The sequence below is a fragment of the Rhynchophorus ferrugineus genome, unplaced genomic scaffold, assembly GCF_030347505.1.
Source record: "Rhynchophorus ferrugineus isolate W39M unplaced genomic scaffold, kcgeb_rfMv2 rfM14, whole genome shotgun sequence".
Classification (NCBI taxonomy): domain Eukaryota; kingdom Metazoa; phylum Arthropoda; class Insecta; order Coleoptera; family Curculionidae; genus Rhynchophorus; species Rhynchophorus ferrugineus.
In genome coordinates, this window is record NW_027472593.1 from 1,474,135 (window position 1) to 1,490,603 (window position 16,469).

The 16,469-nt window shown below is 32.9% G+C and overlaps 4 pseudogenes across 2 annotated transcripts; all 4 read right to left on the minus strand.

The window, feature by feature from the left end:
- Nucleotides 1-223: 223 nt before the first annotated feature.
- Nucleotides 224-6,573, minus strand: LOC143205766 (translation elongation factor 2-like; annotated as a pseudogene). Its single transcript, XR_013007896.1, has 9 exons — nt 6,545-6,573; nt 6,390-6,465; nt 6,043-6,122; nt 5,597-5,784; nt 3,893-3,919; nt 1,970-2,229; nt 1,179-1,333; nt 660-1,120; nt 224-341 (listed from the first exon to the last, which is right to left on the minus strand). The product of XR_013007896.1 is annotated as a translation elongation factor 2-like (transcript).
- On the minus strand, nt 4,256-8,118 carry LOC143205768 (translation elongation factor 2 pseudogene; annotated as a pseudogene). The gene is made up of 3 exons (XR_013007898.1): nt 7,863-8,118; nt 7,590-7,801; nt 4,256-4,401 (listed from the first exon to the last, which is right to left on the minus strand). The product of XR_013007898.1 is annotated as a translation elongation factor 2 pseudogene (transcript).
- Nucleotides 6,544-7,285, minus strand: LOC143205767 (eukaryotic translation elongation factor 2 pseudogene; annotated as a pseudogene).
- Nucleotides 8,119-8,939: 821 nt separating the features above from the next.
- Nucleotides 8,940-9,969, minus strand: LOC143205769 (translation elongation factor 2-like; annotated as a pseudogene).
- Between the last annotated feature and the right edge of the window lie 6,500 nt (nt 9,970-16,469).

A 16,469-nucleotide genomic window follows, 5' to 3' on the forward strand; every position in this document is an offset into this window, starting at 1 on the left:
TCTAGAGAATCATCTGAGAATGGATAGAAGTCCTAAATCAACCGGGATATAATTATGTAAACAATTCAAAATTGCTACTTATACAACGCTGTATCATCTGGTGCCGCTTTCTGTGATATGGAACGTATTTCTAAGTTGGAGAGAAAATTTAATTGTATAAAAGATTTACCTGAATTTCACACTGACAAACAAGTTCATTGAGTCTGGGCTGGACGTCTGCAGAGACTATTGAACTTCTAATAATATATTGACTAATAGGCAAGCATAAAGACAACATACGACGGGTTGTAGGAATGATCTAACCGCCACCACGATGGATTGCTTTGTTGCCCATTGGAATCCTGCAAATAGAATTAAGAATAAAACTCACTCCATTAAATATGATTTAAAAAATAAATTAAGAGGGCGTTGCCATTTTTTTGCTTATTAATTGGTATGATCTATAAACCAAAAGCCTGTGGAAGACTTCTAGACAAAAACAGAAACATAATTAGTAACGTTTATCTTAGTGTACAAGATACCAGACAGCACATTTGTTTCAAAATTTTCAGATGCCTGCAACTTTTCGTTCAAAACTCTATATAGTGCGTGTTTTATTTATTCCAGAGTACGGAAGAAATATTTTAAAATTAAACTAAAAGAACTGTACACTAACTCACCTAATATATATCATTCTCTAATTATATATCCGTCTAAATAATTTATGGGTATCCCACTAGCTGACTAGCATGTCGTTTCAATCCTTTTTAATCAATGTTATATTCACTGATGAGACTCCAAGCTTTTATATTGCAGAGCCTTATAAACTACATCTTATAGACTACATGTTGATAGAAATCCAAACGGCATATATTTAAAAGCCTGGAACCTAAAATACTTGGGCCAATATCTGTTGTATTTGTTTGGCGACTTTGACAGGCACATCTGGTCAGATTCTTCGCTGACGGTTTAGACTAAGTAGGGTCCCAGTAGAGACCCAGTAGGGTCGAATGATGATCCCCCTCCAAGGCTTCCAGACAGATTTCTAAGTGGAACTTTCCGGCACCGGCAATGATGTATTCGCCAGATTTTTCAATTACACATAGTACCATAGGATCGGACTTGGCCAAACGTTTCAAACCTGAAGTCAAATGACACAGATAATGATAGTCACACAATAAAAGTGAATATTTCCGTACCTTCTACGGGTTTTTCTGAACGTGCCGGATTCTTCGGTTCTACAGCTACACGTACTACGGAAGATAAGCTGAACTTCTTGATATTCAAGTTCTGCTTGTTTGTGAATGTGGTGATGGTATCGGGCTTAACCAAAAATTGATCCACACCGAACAACCTGTAAATGTTTCCAGATGGAACATTTTTCATGACTTCTACATAACGACGCATCATGCGGATGGTTCTATGTATTGTCTGATCGTTTAAATCTTCGTTCTTGATGCCACATATTTCAATTTTAGGATAGGGGCCTTCATGCCTTTGGCTAATTTACCGGAAAAGACAGGAAAAAAAGCGTGGAAACGACCTTTATGAGAAGTGGGTACCATCTTAGACAAATACATCATCAGAGGACAGTTAGGATCACAGTTCGTAATACCTAAAAACAAAAAGGGAAGTATAGTAATTTGCATATGCTAAAAAAATAATAAAAAATTGGTAATTGTTGCTCAGTTTATACCAATCATTCACAGTGAATCAGCATAGAGTTGTAAACTACATATCGTCATGCACAAATAAAACCTAAAATTTCACGCGTTTTAAACATCCATACATGTGGACCCTCGTATAACATTTCCATTCTGTACTTCTAAGCAGTTACTGGGGATGGCCAGTGAACATCAATCATCTGAAGCAAAGTCTCACTAACAGGTAACCACGTCCGCTTAAATTGTTTTCCATCCTTATCCTTGTCTTCATATTTCAAGTTAGTGTGGAGAGAAGGGCTTCATAAAAAAATTGATTCAGACCGAACAAAGTGCAAATATTTCCAGATGGGACATCCTCCATGGCTTCTATGTAACGACCAATCATGAGGATGGCTCCTTGAATTGTCTTCTCGTGTAAATCCTCTTTCTTGAGGCCACATAGTTAGGTCCCAGGATAGGGCCCTTCATGCCGGTAGCTACTTTACCGGAAAAAACAGGACCAAAATCGAAGAAATAAACTTTATGAGAAGTAGGTACCATTTTAGACACATAATCATAGGACCGTTAGGATCACAGTTCTTAATACCTAAAAATAAAAAAAGCAAAATAAAGTCATTTGCAAATATTAAAAAAATAATAAAAAATTGGTAATTGTTATTTAGTTTATATCAATCATTCACAGTGAATCAGCCGAGAGTTGTAAACTACACATCATCATGTACAAATAAATGCCAAAATTTAACGCGTTTTAAAAACCCATATAGGTGACGCATACCAGAAGCGGCTTCATTATCATGTGTACCTTCGTATAACATTTCCATTCTGTATATCAGAGCAGTCACTGGGGATGGTAAATGAACGGCAATCATCTGAAGCAAAGTCCCACCAGCAAGTAACCATGTCCCACTAAATTGTTTTCCATCCTTATACTTGTTTTCACATCTCATGATAATGCGCAGTGTGGAGAGAAAGGGTTCATTTTCTTCTTTACTAAAATAAAAATTTTAGTTACACCCAAGAACTACAAATATATAAAGCATTCTCGATATAACAGCTTGTCACCACAGGATATAAAGATAGAGGTAACATGAAAGTGTTTAATACCTAGGCTTATAATTTTCTTCCAATACACTGCCAACAATATATTTATTTCCTAATAACTTCATAAAAGTGTTTTTGGTAAACTATATAGTGGCCTAATTGTGCTGGAAGAATTAATTTTTTTTAATAATAAATCACATGTTTACTTGCAGCTTATAATCAGGTCAAAAATTTTGTAGATGGGATTCAAGATGTACATGCAAAACAATCTGTTGTTATCATTATCCTGTTTTTGGGTTGAAATATTTCTAACCCCATAGATTGTTTAACATCACAAAATTTGGTAAAGTTATTCAGCATCCAACTGCAATTTCAAATGGGTATGGTCCATCTTGTTACACGAAGGGCACTATTGGGCCGGATTAAGTAACTTGAATTTACGCATGATCGATCCTCCCCCAAGGCCTCAGAGAGATTTCTAAGTGGAACTCTCTGGCACCGGCAATGATATTTTCGCTAGATTCTTCAATGACACATTGTACCATAAGATCAGACTTAGCCAAACGTTTCAAACCTGAAGTCAAATGACACAGATCTTAGTGATAATCACACAATAAAAGCGAACATTTGCGTACCATCTAAAGGTTTTTCTGAATCGGCCGGATTCTTCGGATCCACAGCTACACGTACTACGGAAGATAAGCTGAAGTTCTTGACATTCAAGTTTTACTTGTTTGTGAATGTGGCGATGATACCGGGCTTAACCAAAAATTGATCCACACCGAACAAAGTGCAGATATTTCCAGATGGAACATCTTCCATTGCTTCTATATAACGACCAATCATGAGGATGGCTCCCTGAATTGTCTTCTCGTGTAAATCCTCTTTGTTGAGGCCATATAGTTAGGTCCCAGGATAGGGGCCTTCATGCCGGTGGCTACTTTACCGGAAAAAACAATACCAAAATCGTAGAAAAAACCTTTATGAGAAGTGGGTACCATTATAGACATAGGGCCGTTAGGATCATTGTTTTTAATACCTAAAAACAAAAATACAAAGTACAGTCATAAATGAAAATTGGTAATTGTTGTTTATTTTATACCAATCATTCACAGTTAATCAGCCTGGAGTTGTAAACTACACATCATCATGTACAAATAAATATCAAAATTTAACGCGTTTTAAAAATCCATACAGGTGACACATACCAAGAGCTGCTTCATCATCATGTGGACCTTCGTATAACATTTTCATCCTGCATATCAGAGCAGTTACTGGGGATGGTAAGTAAACGGCAATCATCTGATGCAAAGTCCCACCAGCAAAGTTCATATTTCAAGTTAATGCGCAGTGTGGAGAGAAGGGCTTCATATTCTTCTTTCCTAAAATACAAATTTTAGTTACACCCAAGAACTACAAATATATAATGCATTCTCGATATAACAGCTTGTCACCATAGGATATTAAGATAGAAGTCAAAAATTTTGTAGATGGGATTCAAGATGTACATGCAAAACGATCTTTTGTTATCATTATCCTATTTTGGGGTTGAAATATTCCTAACTCCATAGATTGTTAAACGTCGGAAAATTTGGTAAAGTTATTCAGCACCCAACTGCAATTTCATATGGGTATGGTCCATCTTGTTCATGAACAAGATTAGCTAAATATGTTCGTCGATAGCCTGACGTAACATATTTTCCGTTTGTACTCACACCTGAAATAATTCATTATTACAAAATTGTTTCTAAATTTATCCATGATTTATAGCAAATTAGCAGCAAGAGTAGCACCAATCATTAACAAATGTCGGCCTTTGGCGGTTGGAGATGACATCACGATTAATTAAAATATAGCAAAGACACTACAATGTTTCCTACTTTAATTCGGAAGTTCTTGATAAATTGTCTTTACCACAGAAATATATTTAGATATGGGTTATTACATCTGCATTGAATTGCATTATGTATGTTTCTTTAGTAAAATTAAAACAAAGTGAAGTAACACCAAAAATACATGCATAATTATTTAATTTATTATACAAATAATTATATAGGAATTTACTTACCCCTAATACTATCTACTAGAACAAGAGCACCATCACGAAGGGTACTACTGGGTCGGATTAAGTAACTTGAATTCTAGCATGATCCTTCTCCAAGGCCTTCAGACTGATTTCTAAGTGGAGCTCTCTGGCACCGGCAATGATGTCGCTAGATTCTTCACTGACACATTGTACCATAAGATCGGACTAAGCCAAACATTTCAAACCTGAGGTCAAATGACATAGACCTTAGTGATAATCACACAATAAAAGCGAACAATTGCGTATCTTCTAAAAGTTTTAGTGAATCGGCCGGATTCTTGGGTTCCACAGCTACACGTACTACGATGACATTCAAGTTGCGTATGTTTGTGAATGAGGGGATGGTATCGGGCTTAACCAAAAATTGATCCACTCCGAACAAAGTGCAAATATTTCCAGATGGGACATCTTCCATGGCTTCTATATAACGACCAATCATGAGGAAGGCTCCCTGAATTGTCTTCTCGTTTAAATATTCTTTCTTGATGCCACATATTTAGGTCTTGGGATAGGGGCCTTCACGCCGTTGGTTACTTTACCGGAAAAAGACAGAAAAAAAAGGCGTGGAAACGACCTTTATGAGAAGTGGCTACCATTTTGGACACATACATCGTTAGAGGACCGTTAGGGTCACAGTTCGTAATACCTTAAAACAGAAAAATGTATAGTAATTTGCATATACTAAAAAAATAATAAAAAATTGGTTATTGTTGTTCAGTTTATACCAATCATGCACAGTGAATAACCATAGAGTTGTAAACTACATATCGCCATGTACAAATAAATACTAAAATTTCAAGCGTTTTAAAAATCCATACATGTTTACCTTCGTATAACATTTCGATTCTGTATTTCTGAGCAGTTACAGGGGATGGCCCGTGAACGGTAATCATCTGAAGCAAAGTCTCACCAACAGGTAACCATGTCTGCCTAAATTGTTTTCCATCCTTATCCTCGTCTTCATATTTCAAGTTAGTGCGCAGTGTGGAGAGAAGGGCTTCATATTCTTCTTTCCTAAAATAAATATTTTAGTTACACCCAAAAACTACAAATATATAATGCATTCTCAATATAATAGCATGTCACCATAGGATATTAAGATAGAGGTAACGTGAAAGCATTTAATACCTAGGCATATAATTTTCTTTCAACCCACTGCCAACAATATGTTTATTTCCTAATAACTTTATAAAAGTCATTTTGAAAACTATATAGTGGCCTAATTGTACTGGAAGAATTAATTTTTTTTTAAATAATAAAACACATGTTTACTTGCCCTTCATAATCAAGTCAAAAATTTTGTAGATGGGATTCAAGATGTACATGCAAAACGATCTTTTGTTATCATTATCCTATTTTGGGGTTGAAATATTCCTAACTCCATAGATTTTTAAACGTCAGAAGATTTGGTAAAGTTATTCAGCACCCAACTGCAATTTCAAATGGGTATGGTCCATGTTGTTCATGAACAAGATAGGCTTAATACGTTCGTCGATAGCCTGACGTAACATATTTTCCGTTTGTACACACACCTGAAATAATTCATTATTACAAAATTGTTTCTAACTTTATTAATAATTTATAGCGAATTAGCAGCATCAGTAGCACCAATCATTAACCAATGTCGGCCTGGGGCGGTAGGAGATGACATCACGATTAATTAAAGATTGTAAAGACGACTTAGTGATAATCACACTATAAAAGCGAACACTTGCGTACCTTATACAGGTCTTTCTGAATCGGTCGGATTCTTCGGTTCCGCAGCTACACGTACTACGGAAGATAAGCTAAACTTCTTGACATTCAAGTTCTACTTGTTTGTGTATGTGGCGATGGCATCGGGCTTAACCAAAAATTGATCCAGACCGAACAAAGTGCAAATATTTCCAGATGGGACATCTTCCATGGCTTCTATATAACGACCAATCATGAGGATGGCTCCCTGAATTGCCTTCTCGTATAAATCCTCTTTGTTGAGGCCATATAGTTAGGTCCTAGGATAGAGGTCTTCATGCCGGTAGCTACTTTACCGGAAAAAACAGGACCAAAATCGTAGAAAATACCTTTATTAGAAGTGAGTACCATTTTAGACACATCATCATAGGACCGTTAGGATCACTGTTCTTAATACCTAAAAACAAAAAAACAAAATATAGTCATTTGCAAATATTAAAAAAAATTGGTAATTGTTGTTTAGTTTATACCAATCATTCGCAGTGAGTCAGCCTAGAGTTGTAAACTACACATCATCATGTACAAATAAATACTAAAATTTAACACGTTTAAAAAATTCATATAGGTGAGACATACAAAGAGCGGCTTCATGATCATGTGGACCTTCGTATAACATTTCCATTCTGTATTTCACAGCAGTTACTGAGTATGGTAAGTGAACGGCAATCATCTGAAGCAAAGTCTCACCAACAGGTAACCATGTCCGCCTAAATTGTTTTCCATCCTTATCCTCGTCTTCATATTTCAAGTTAGTGCGCAGTGAGGAGAGAAGGGCTTCATATTATTCTTTCCTAAAATAAATATTTTAGTTACACCCAAGAACTCCAAATATATAATGCATTCTCGATATAATAGCTTGTCACCATAAGATATAAAGATAGAGGTAATATGAAAGCGTTTAATACCTAAGTTCTTGATAAATTGTCTTTACCACAGAAATATATTTAGATATGCGTTCTTGCATCTGTATTGAATTGCATTATGCATATTTCTTTAGTAAAATTAATGCAAAGTGAAGTAACACCAAAAATACATGCATAATTATTTAATTTATTATACAAATAATTATTTAGGAATTTACTTACCCCTAATACTATCTACTAGAACAAGAGCACCATCAGTTACACGAAGGATACTACTGGGTCGGATTAAGTAACTTGAATTCTAGCATGATCCTTCTCCAAGGCCTTCAGACAGATTTCTAAGTGGAGCTCTCTGGCACCGGCAATGATGTTTTCGCTAGATTCTTCAATGACACATTGTACCATAAGATCAGACTTAGCCAAACATTTCAAACCTGAGGTCAAATGACACAGACCTTAGTGATAATCACACAATAAAAGCGAACATTTGCGTACCATCTAAAGGTTTTGGTGAATCGGCCGAATTCTTGGGTTCCACAGCTACACGTACTACGAGAGTTACGCCGAATTTCATGACTTTCAAGTTCTGCATGTTTGTGAATGTGGTTATGGTATCGGACTTATCCAAAAATTGATCCACACCGAACAACCTGTAAATGTTTCCCTATGGGACATCTTCAATGGCTTCTACATAACGACCCATCCTGAGGATGGCTCCCTGAATTGTCTTCTCGTTTAAATCTTCTTTCATGATGCCACGAATTTATGTCTTGGGATAGGGGCTTTTTTTTTAAACAAAAAAACAAAGTATAGTCATTTGAAAATATTTAAAAAAATAATAAAAATTGGTAATTGTTGCTCAGTTTATACCAATCATTTACAGTGAATCAGCCTGGAGTTGTAAACATACTCATCATCAAGTACAAGTAAATACCAAAATTTAAAGCGTTTTAAAAATCCATACTGGTGACACATACCAAGAGCGGCTTCATCATCATGTGGACCTTCGTATAACATTTCCATTCTGTATTTCAGAGCAGTTACTGAGTATGGTAAGTGAGCGGCAATCATCTGAAGCAAGGTCTCACCAACAGGTAACCATGTCCGCCTAAATTGTTTTCCATCCTTATCCTTGTCTTCATATTTCAAGTTAGTGCGCAGTGAGGAGAGAAGGGCTTCATATTATTCTTTCCTAAAATAAATATTTTAGTTACACCCTAGAACTCCAAATATATAATGCATTCTCGATATAATAGCTTGTCACCATAGGATATAAAGATAGAGGTTATATGAAAGCGTTTAATACCTAGGTTTATAATTTTCTTCCAATGCACTGCCAACAATATATTTATTTCCTAATGACTTCATAAAAGTTATTTTGTAAACCATATAGTGGCCTAATTGTGTTTGAAGAATTATTTTTTTTTATAATAAAACAAATGTTTACTTGCAGTTCATAATCAAGTCAAAAATATTGTAGATGTGATACAAGATGTACATGCAAAACGATCTTTTGTTATCATTATCCTATTTTTGGGTTGAAATATTCCTAACCCCATACATTGTTAAACGTCAGAAAATTTGGTAAAGTTATTCAGCATCCAACTGCAATTTCATATGGGTACGGTCCATCTTGTTCATGAACAAGATTGGCTTAATACGTTCGTCGATAGCCTGACGTTACATAGTTTCCGGTTGTACACACACCTGCAAATAATTCATTATTACAAAATTGTTTCTAACTTAATTCATAATTTATAGCGAATTAGCAGCATCAGTAGCACCAATCATTAACCGATGATGGCCTGGGGCGGTTGGAGATGACATCACGATTAATTAAAAGATTGTAATGACACTACAATGTTTCCTACTGTAATTCGGAAGTTCTTAATAAATTGTCTTTACCACAGAAATATATTTAGATATGCGTTATTGCATTTGCATTGAATTGCATTATGCATGTTCTTTAGTAAAATTAATACAAAGTGAAGTAACACCAAAAATACTTACATAATTATTTAATTTATTATACAAATAATTATTTAGGAATTTTCTTATCCGAAACAGAATCTACTACAACAGCACCATCAGTTATACGAAGGGCAGTAGTTACTTCAGAACGGAAATCTATGTGCCCAGAGGAACCAATCAAATTAATCAAGAAAACTTTCTATTCTTTTTCGCGTTAATCAATATTATTTATGAAAAAAGTTAGTATTTTTGTTATAACAAATACCCAGTTTTATTTTAAAGAGATAAAGCTTCAGAATCACTAATCAAAATTATCAATATTTCAAAAGACTACATATTCTTAATATGCTTATAATTCTGTCTTGTTAATTTTTTCCGGTGCCTGTAAAATGTATTTCTCTAACTTTGGCACCAGCAATAATAACAGTTTTTGCTACTAAGGAGTCTGTTAAAAATGATTTTCCGTTATCTACGTGAGCTATGACGGATATATTACGGATGTTTCGTTTTTTGACCATCATGGCACAAATTTCATCTGCTGTAAAATTCACCTATATCAAAAATAAATGTCAAGAATTCGTAATGTTTAAAAACATAAAACAAATTTCTGTAATAACAGAAGAGAGCTCATACTATTGTTTGTATATTAAAATAAAGCTTAACCGTCTGGTGTATTTTATGCTATTGATTTAAAATGAAATTTTCTTGTAGTTATTAAACTAAGGTCAATCCCATGTATATTCTTACCATATTTGAAATAACTGGAGTAATAAAAATAATATAATTCTCAATTTTATAATAGAAATCTATTCAAAATAATTTATTTATTAACTAATTCATAAATATGTAAACATTTAAACTACATAGTTATTATATATAGCTACTACTTAGTTGCTATATATATTATATACATTATGCATTTCATACTGTTGTGTAATGTTCAAAATCGAAGCAGTCCAACTAACAATCCATTTAAATCCAAATTAAAACGAAGCAACACAACACCCGATAGATATTTTAATTCAAATTATTATCTTTCCTTCTTAATTTTTAAGCAGATCTTCAGTAAACTGAAAACTGTGCGGATCAAAAGTTCCAACAGATAATGTATTTTGGGGCATTCCAATAGCGATGAGACGTAATTTCACATTTCATGTTCCAGGAAATTGCGAAAGTTACAAATGTAAATTGTGCTGCTCTCTCTGTTATATCTCTTCGTGGTATATTGTATTCCTTTTAGTATTTTGTAGAAAATTGTCTATATGTAGTCATGTCCGTGTAGTAGTGCGTCTGTAGTTGTTTGTTTATTACGAGATAACGCCAAAAGCATTTTTAAAATTATATCCGTTGTGATCAGAACTTGAGTATAACCCTTGTTTTTGATCGAAAGACCCTCATAATCAATATCTCAAGCATATCAACATATTTTTCACTCTTCATGGAATTTTCCCAATACGCATCACATATACAACAGCTGCTGCGAATACATCTTAGGAAAACGAAATAAAGGAACATTTTGAGGATTTTAAAACATTTTTTGTATTTTTTCGCCATCTATATTAATACTAATCGTCTATATTAATATGTCAGTCGATTTCTCGGAAATTTGTTGTTTGTAGGATGTTTCTGCACCACTGTCATCATTATAATGAAATGCTATGTCTTGTTATCACACAACAGAGTAGGAATAGGGAATTTACGGAAATTTCTTTTGTTCTATAGTAAAATAATTAGTATTATTTAGTTTAAAATTTTTTTAACCGACAATTAATTTCCGACAGAACAGGAAGAATGGGGGACGGGGCTTTGAACTTGCATAAAATTCTTTTCTTTCTTAATTTAAATTAACTATTCGTATATTCCCACAACTTTTTATTTCTATTGCCGCTTCAGATTAAAAAGACATAGTCCCTATTCAATGATTCTGAATACAGTGCATCAAAATGACCGTAAGAAAATATAGATCGGCATTGTTGACCAATAACATAGAGGGCACCTAATGACTCATTCGCTAATCGAGGTGGACGTGGTAACGGGTCCGAACGATGGGAATGCTGAGATGTAAACTTTTGGATACAAAGGACGACGCCTTGACCGGAAATCATATAGTTTCTTAGAGTCTCTCGAAGAGTATCTTACTGACGTAGTTGATATACGATTGTTATTGTAATCACCGATGCAACCCCCAGTATGTTATCAAGATAGTGACCATTATAATGTTTGTTGAATATTTGTATTTTAATTACCAATAAACAGAAGTATTTCTTACAGGACATTGACACCATATCAGAGAGTGGTTGCATTATAGGCAAGTTAACTCGGAGATTATTTATAGCTAACTCAAGAATAAGGTCTACTACATTCTTTCCCTCTACTATTATATATAGCTTGACATTCAAATAGTAACAATGTACCGGAATTTGATAGATTGACTTGCCTTAACAATTATAATGTTATCACTTAGCCCTAATTTGTAGTTTATATTTTTGACAAACAAATTATGACATCATGATTGACGGCACAGCTTATGCATTAGAAGCATCAGATGAGGAAGTTTACCACGCCATACAGCATTTTTACGCTAATTCAGTTATTTCTAGCTTCTATTATGTTTAGATGATAAGCAAAGTTCCTACACAGTCTGATTTTACCATTTTGACGGGGAGGCTATTTTATCACTGTCACCACTTATGTTAATAAAGTAATTCTTATTTAACTCACTATTACAACCTCAGCACAAATGTTATAGCCTTTGAAATGTTCGTTATATTCTAACGTTAAGTTTTGGCGTAATGTTTCGCCACGTCCAACATGTAAATGTCGCTACCTTTAACACATTTCTTGTTTTATTCGCTATGCTAAGAGCCGCGACGGAATCCCTACGTAGAGAACAGTGTGGTCAGCTTTTTATAACGTTTATAGATTAATTTATTATTTTTTTTTATTACTAGGTGCAAGTCCGTAGCTGAAATGCATTCCCATTCTAGGAGGTGTTCTGTGCCCGGATGCATAGATAGTGAGGAAATGCATCATTGTTTTCCATTAAAAAAGCGATTCTTAAGAAATGAGTAGAAAACTTTCAAAATCCTAAACTGGTTGGTTAAACATGAGGCATAATTTATTATCGTTACCACGTGAGACATTTTTGTGATACATTTAAACCTTCCTTTAAGTACTTATGAACAATTTAGTGATGGTGAAAATAATACCACGAGCCCAGAACATGTACAAATGGAAGTGGATCAAAATCAAAATTATATCGAAGGTAAATTGAAGGAGTCAGTCACATCTCTGTTCATAATTGTTAATTTCAAAACTGTCTTACTTGATAGTACCTATTTCCATCATTCCAGGCCCGCAACCAGGGTGTTCGAAGCAAGTATCATTGACACTTGAACAAACTCCAGAAGGTAATGGTAAAGTTTGTATTTATTCAACTAGTATCCCCCTTTCTGCTCATTTTTACTGTTAATTACTTGACTATAACTTCAGTCCAGCTGTTCCTATAACAGCAAACAAAGTTTTACGTTGTACCGTAGTGTATATCTCAGGTTAATTAGTATAACTTTTTAAAAAAGATATGAAATGTGATTTTTGTTTACATACAATTATGAATAAATCAGTAGACCCACAAATTGAGACTGATTTTATAGAGACAAGACAATATATCGTGTCCCAAACTCTAACAAAATTGTTTTAATATACAAGTAGTCAGTAGGTCTTTGAGCTATATCTTAAATTATTCAGCGATTTTGTCATGACGATTATATAACAAAATTTTTGTCAAATGTTTTAAAAAAGTAAATTAAAACTCCTTCAATTGTACATTCCATAATGATCTTTCGGATAAAATATTAAAAGTACTGACGGAAAGATGGAAGAGGTAATTTTATTTTGCTATGCACCAAAGTTTTTTGCTTATGGTTTATATTTATGTATATAATATTTATATTTTTAGATAAATTTAGATAAATGTAGATACATTTACATTATAAATTTATATTTATTGTTATATATTATATATATATATATATATATATATATATATATATATATATTTAATTGTATTTAATTTAACAAATTTATTTCAAAAAAAAATTGTTTTTTATTTAAATTTCACGCCAAGGCTGTTACGTGAATTTCACTTTGTGTTTTTAGTGGGGAAAAGTGGGCTTCTTCGAGTGCAAACGCAAATTTTTTTAACCAAATTATTACTTAATTAGTCTTTTTTATAATTTTAGATAGTTTAATTTACGATTGTATTGAAATATAGTTTATTTAGTTTATTTAGTTTTTGATTGAAATATTTAGTTTATATTATTGTATACACTAATTTTTTCTATATATATTGCTTTGTTTTATATTATAATAGTAGAATTAAGTAATTATATAAGAAAATCAAATTGCTATGGAAAGACAAAACATGGAACAAAAGAAGCTTTTCTATTTTGAAAACTGTACGAAGTTAAATACCTGCTCTAATTTGAATGTCCATATCAAGAGACTTTCCTGCTGAATCTTACAATAATTTTATGTTTTAAAAAAAATATCTGCATTAAATCTGAAGGGTGTATTCATTTTTAAATATTTTACTTGTGAAAATAAATATAGCAGCAAACGAATATTGAAACAGCGTGGATCCAAAACAAAGCATCCTGCTATTAATGAAGATACCAAAATAACAAAAATACTGTACACATGTAAGTTATGCGGGCATACTACAATGTAAGCGAATCTTCTAATGAATTATTTACAGTCAACTCATAACTTAAACGTTAAGGAGTTATTGAAAATTAATACCTTTAAAGAAATTCAAATATGGGAAAATGATATGGAGCAAGCCCCAACCTCGTGTCAAGAGAGAAGAAGCTATATTTCCTTATATTGTGCTAGCATAATATTTCAGGGTCCAAGGAAGTTCAAGGAAGAAACAAGATAAATACACATTGCCTAGCTAGTATTAAATTAGAACAAAGGTGAAGAATATGAAGTAGAATTCACCAAAACATATTTTGGACATGAAAATACCTTAAACTCTTGCAGCTCTCGAAAACAAATAGAGAATAAATTGTAACCAAATGAGCAGCTAAAATACCATTTAATGTTATAGAGGATGATGTAAGAAACGTTGTGGATATTACTAATGTAAGAAGAATAGATTTAGTGACTCATGAAGAGTTCCAAAACATAAAAGCAGCTTATGATTTTGAATCCACAGCTAATAGAGAAGAAAATGACGCCATAAGTGTGGAACCATGGGCAAATGAGTTGAAAGATACAAGATGTATACTGTTATATAACCCACAAGGTGGATATATGGACGTCTACCTCAATTATAAAGAAAATGATAAATTTGCAGTTATTGGCCCATGTTACCACAATCTTAGTGAGTCTATATAACTTAGACCCTTAAGAAATAGTCCAGAGAAAATCGATGAAGTGGATGTAACACAAATAACATAACTTTATCCTATTGTCCTTTATACTTAAATAAATTATGTTTATTGTAATATTGTTGTTTTGTATTTTTCCTAATTTCATAAGTGAAACGTAGATATTTTGAGATAAATATGTATTAGTTTACCTAGTACATTTAAACATGTCAGTAATTGTAATTTCAATTATCGCCCATCGTCAATTTCATTTATGAGGTCTAATTAATAAAAATCCCAAATAAGGATTTCAGTAAACCATTAATATTAGTGTATTATAAGGTGGTTGATAAAATAATACTAGATTAAGGGTATGCTTTTGGCCATAATCAATTTATTTTATCAGTACCATTTTAATACGAAATTGATCTTACAATATTTATATTACAAATAAATCAAAAGAGTTTTGAATGTCTAGTTATGCAGGTATTAGATATTTCGTATATTTTTGAAATGAATAGCTATTTTGAACTTAAATATCGCTTTGTTATAACATCAGCATCATTGATGCATATTAGAGTATTTACAAGCAAAATAAATATCAATATGCCTTAAAATTGATTAAGATAAATATATGTATATTTAGGTAGGTAGCATATATTTATTTAAATTTGGGAATTTTGATTATTGTTATTCAGAGAAGGTTTTAGGAGAGACCTGAAGGATCTACAACGGATTTTCAAGTTTAATATTAAGATATATTAAATGCAACTTATATGTTTATGATAAATTGATTATCAATCCTTATGTTTTTATAAATCCATAATTTTAGTATTATTCCTCTAGATATTACATAATAGAATAAAAGCGAGTTCTACTGTTAATATTTTCTCAATATTTTGGCCAAAAATACCGACGAAGACTTATACTATTCAAGAAAATCATGAATGGTTCCAAATATCTATGGTACATAGAATTCGATCTAGTAATGCGATATTTTAGACCGTTTCATTTAATGTCAGTTATGTTTTTTCTTAAATTTGAAGGAAAGTGTAAAGGAACTAGACGGGATTGCCACTTCTTTTTAAATGTACAATTTGTCCACATTTTGACGACATGTTGTTGTAACACATCCTAGAGATGTTAGAACTTCATAACACATCATTTCCAAAGACGCCATGTTCAGAATCACTACGCTTTTCTTATTTTCTATTTCTAGTGTCTTTTGTACCACCCTGATTGAGTTTCATGATAATTTGTTCATAGAGTCTTCCATCTTTCTCTCTCTAATTTCCATTTATTATTTATTAAATCCTCCTTTATTATGTTTATGTTATAGACATTTATTATTAAAATTAAGCCCAAGATATATTATTGGAGGAGATTTTAGAATATACGAAAAAGTGAAAGTGCCATCGGAAAAAAAGGTCAGTACAGTAGAAAATAAATGCAAAATGCCATAAAACGTTAAGAGCCGAAACTGAATATCTGGACCACAAATGCAGCGTAGGATAATTTTAAACATAAAAATAACAGTATTATTTCAACAACACGTAAAAAAATATGAGAACACTACACAAAAATTAGATAAAATGGAAATATCGACATCAGGATATCACATATTGCAGTTTTGAATGTAGAAAACACAACTAGAACCCAGAACGAACGGGCACTCTACAATGCGTGGATGAACGAAGTCAGAGAGTCTTGAAATTGCATTAACCAATATTCAAAAACAAATATATGCCCTCCAGCTACA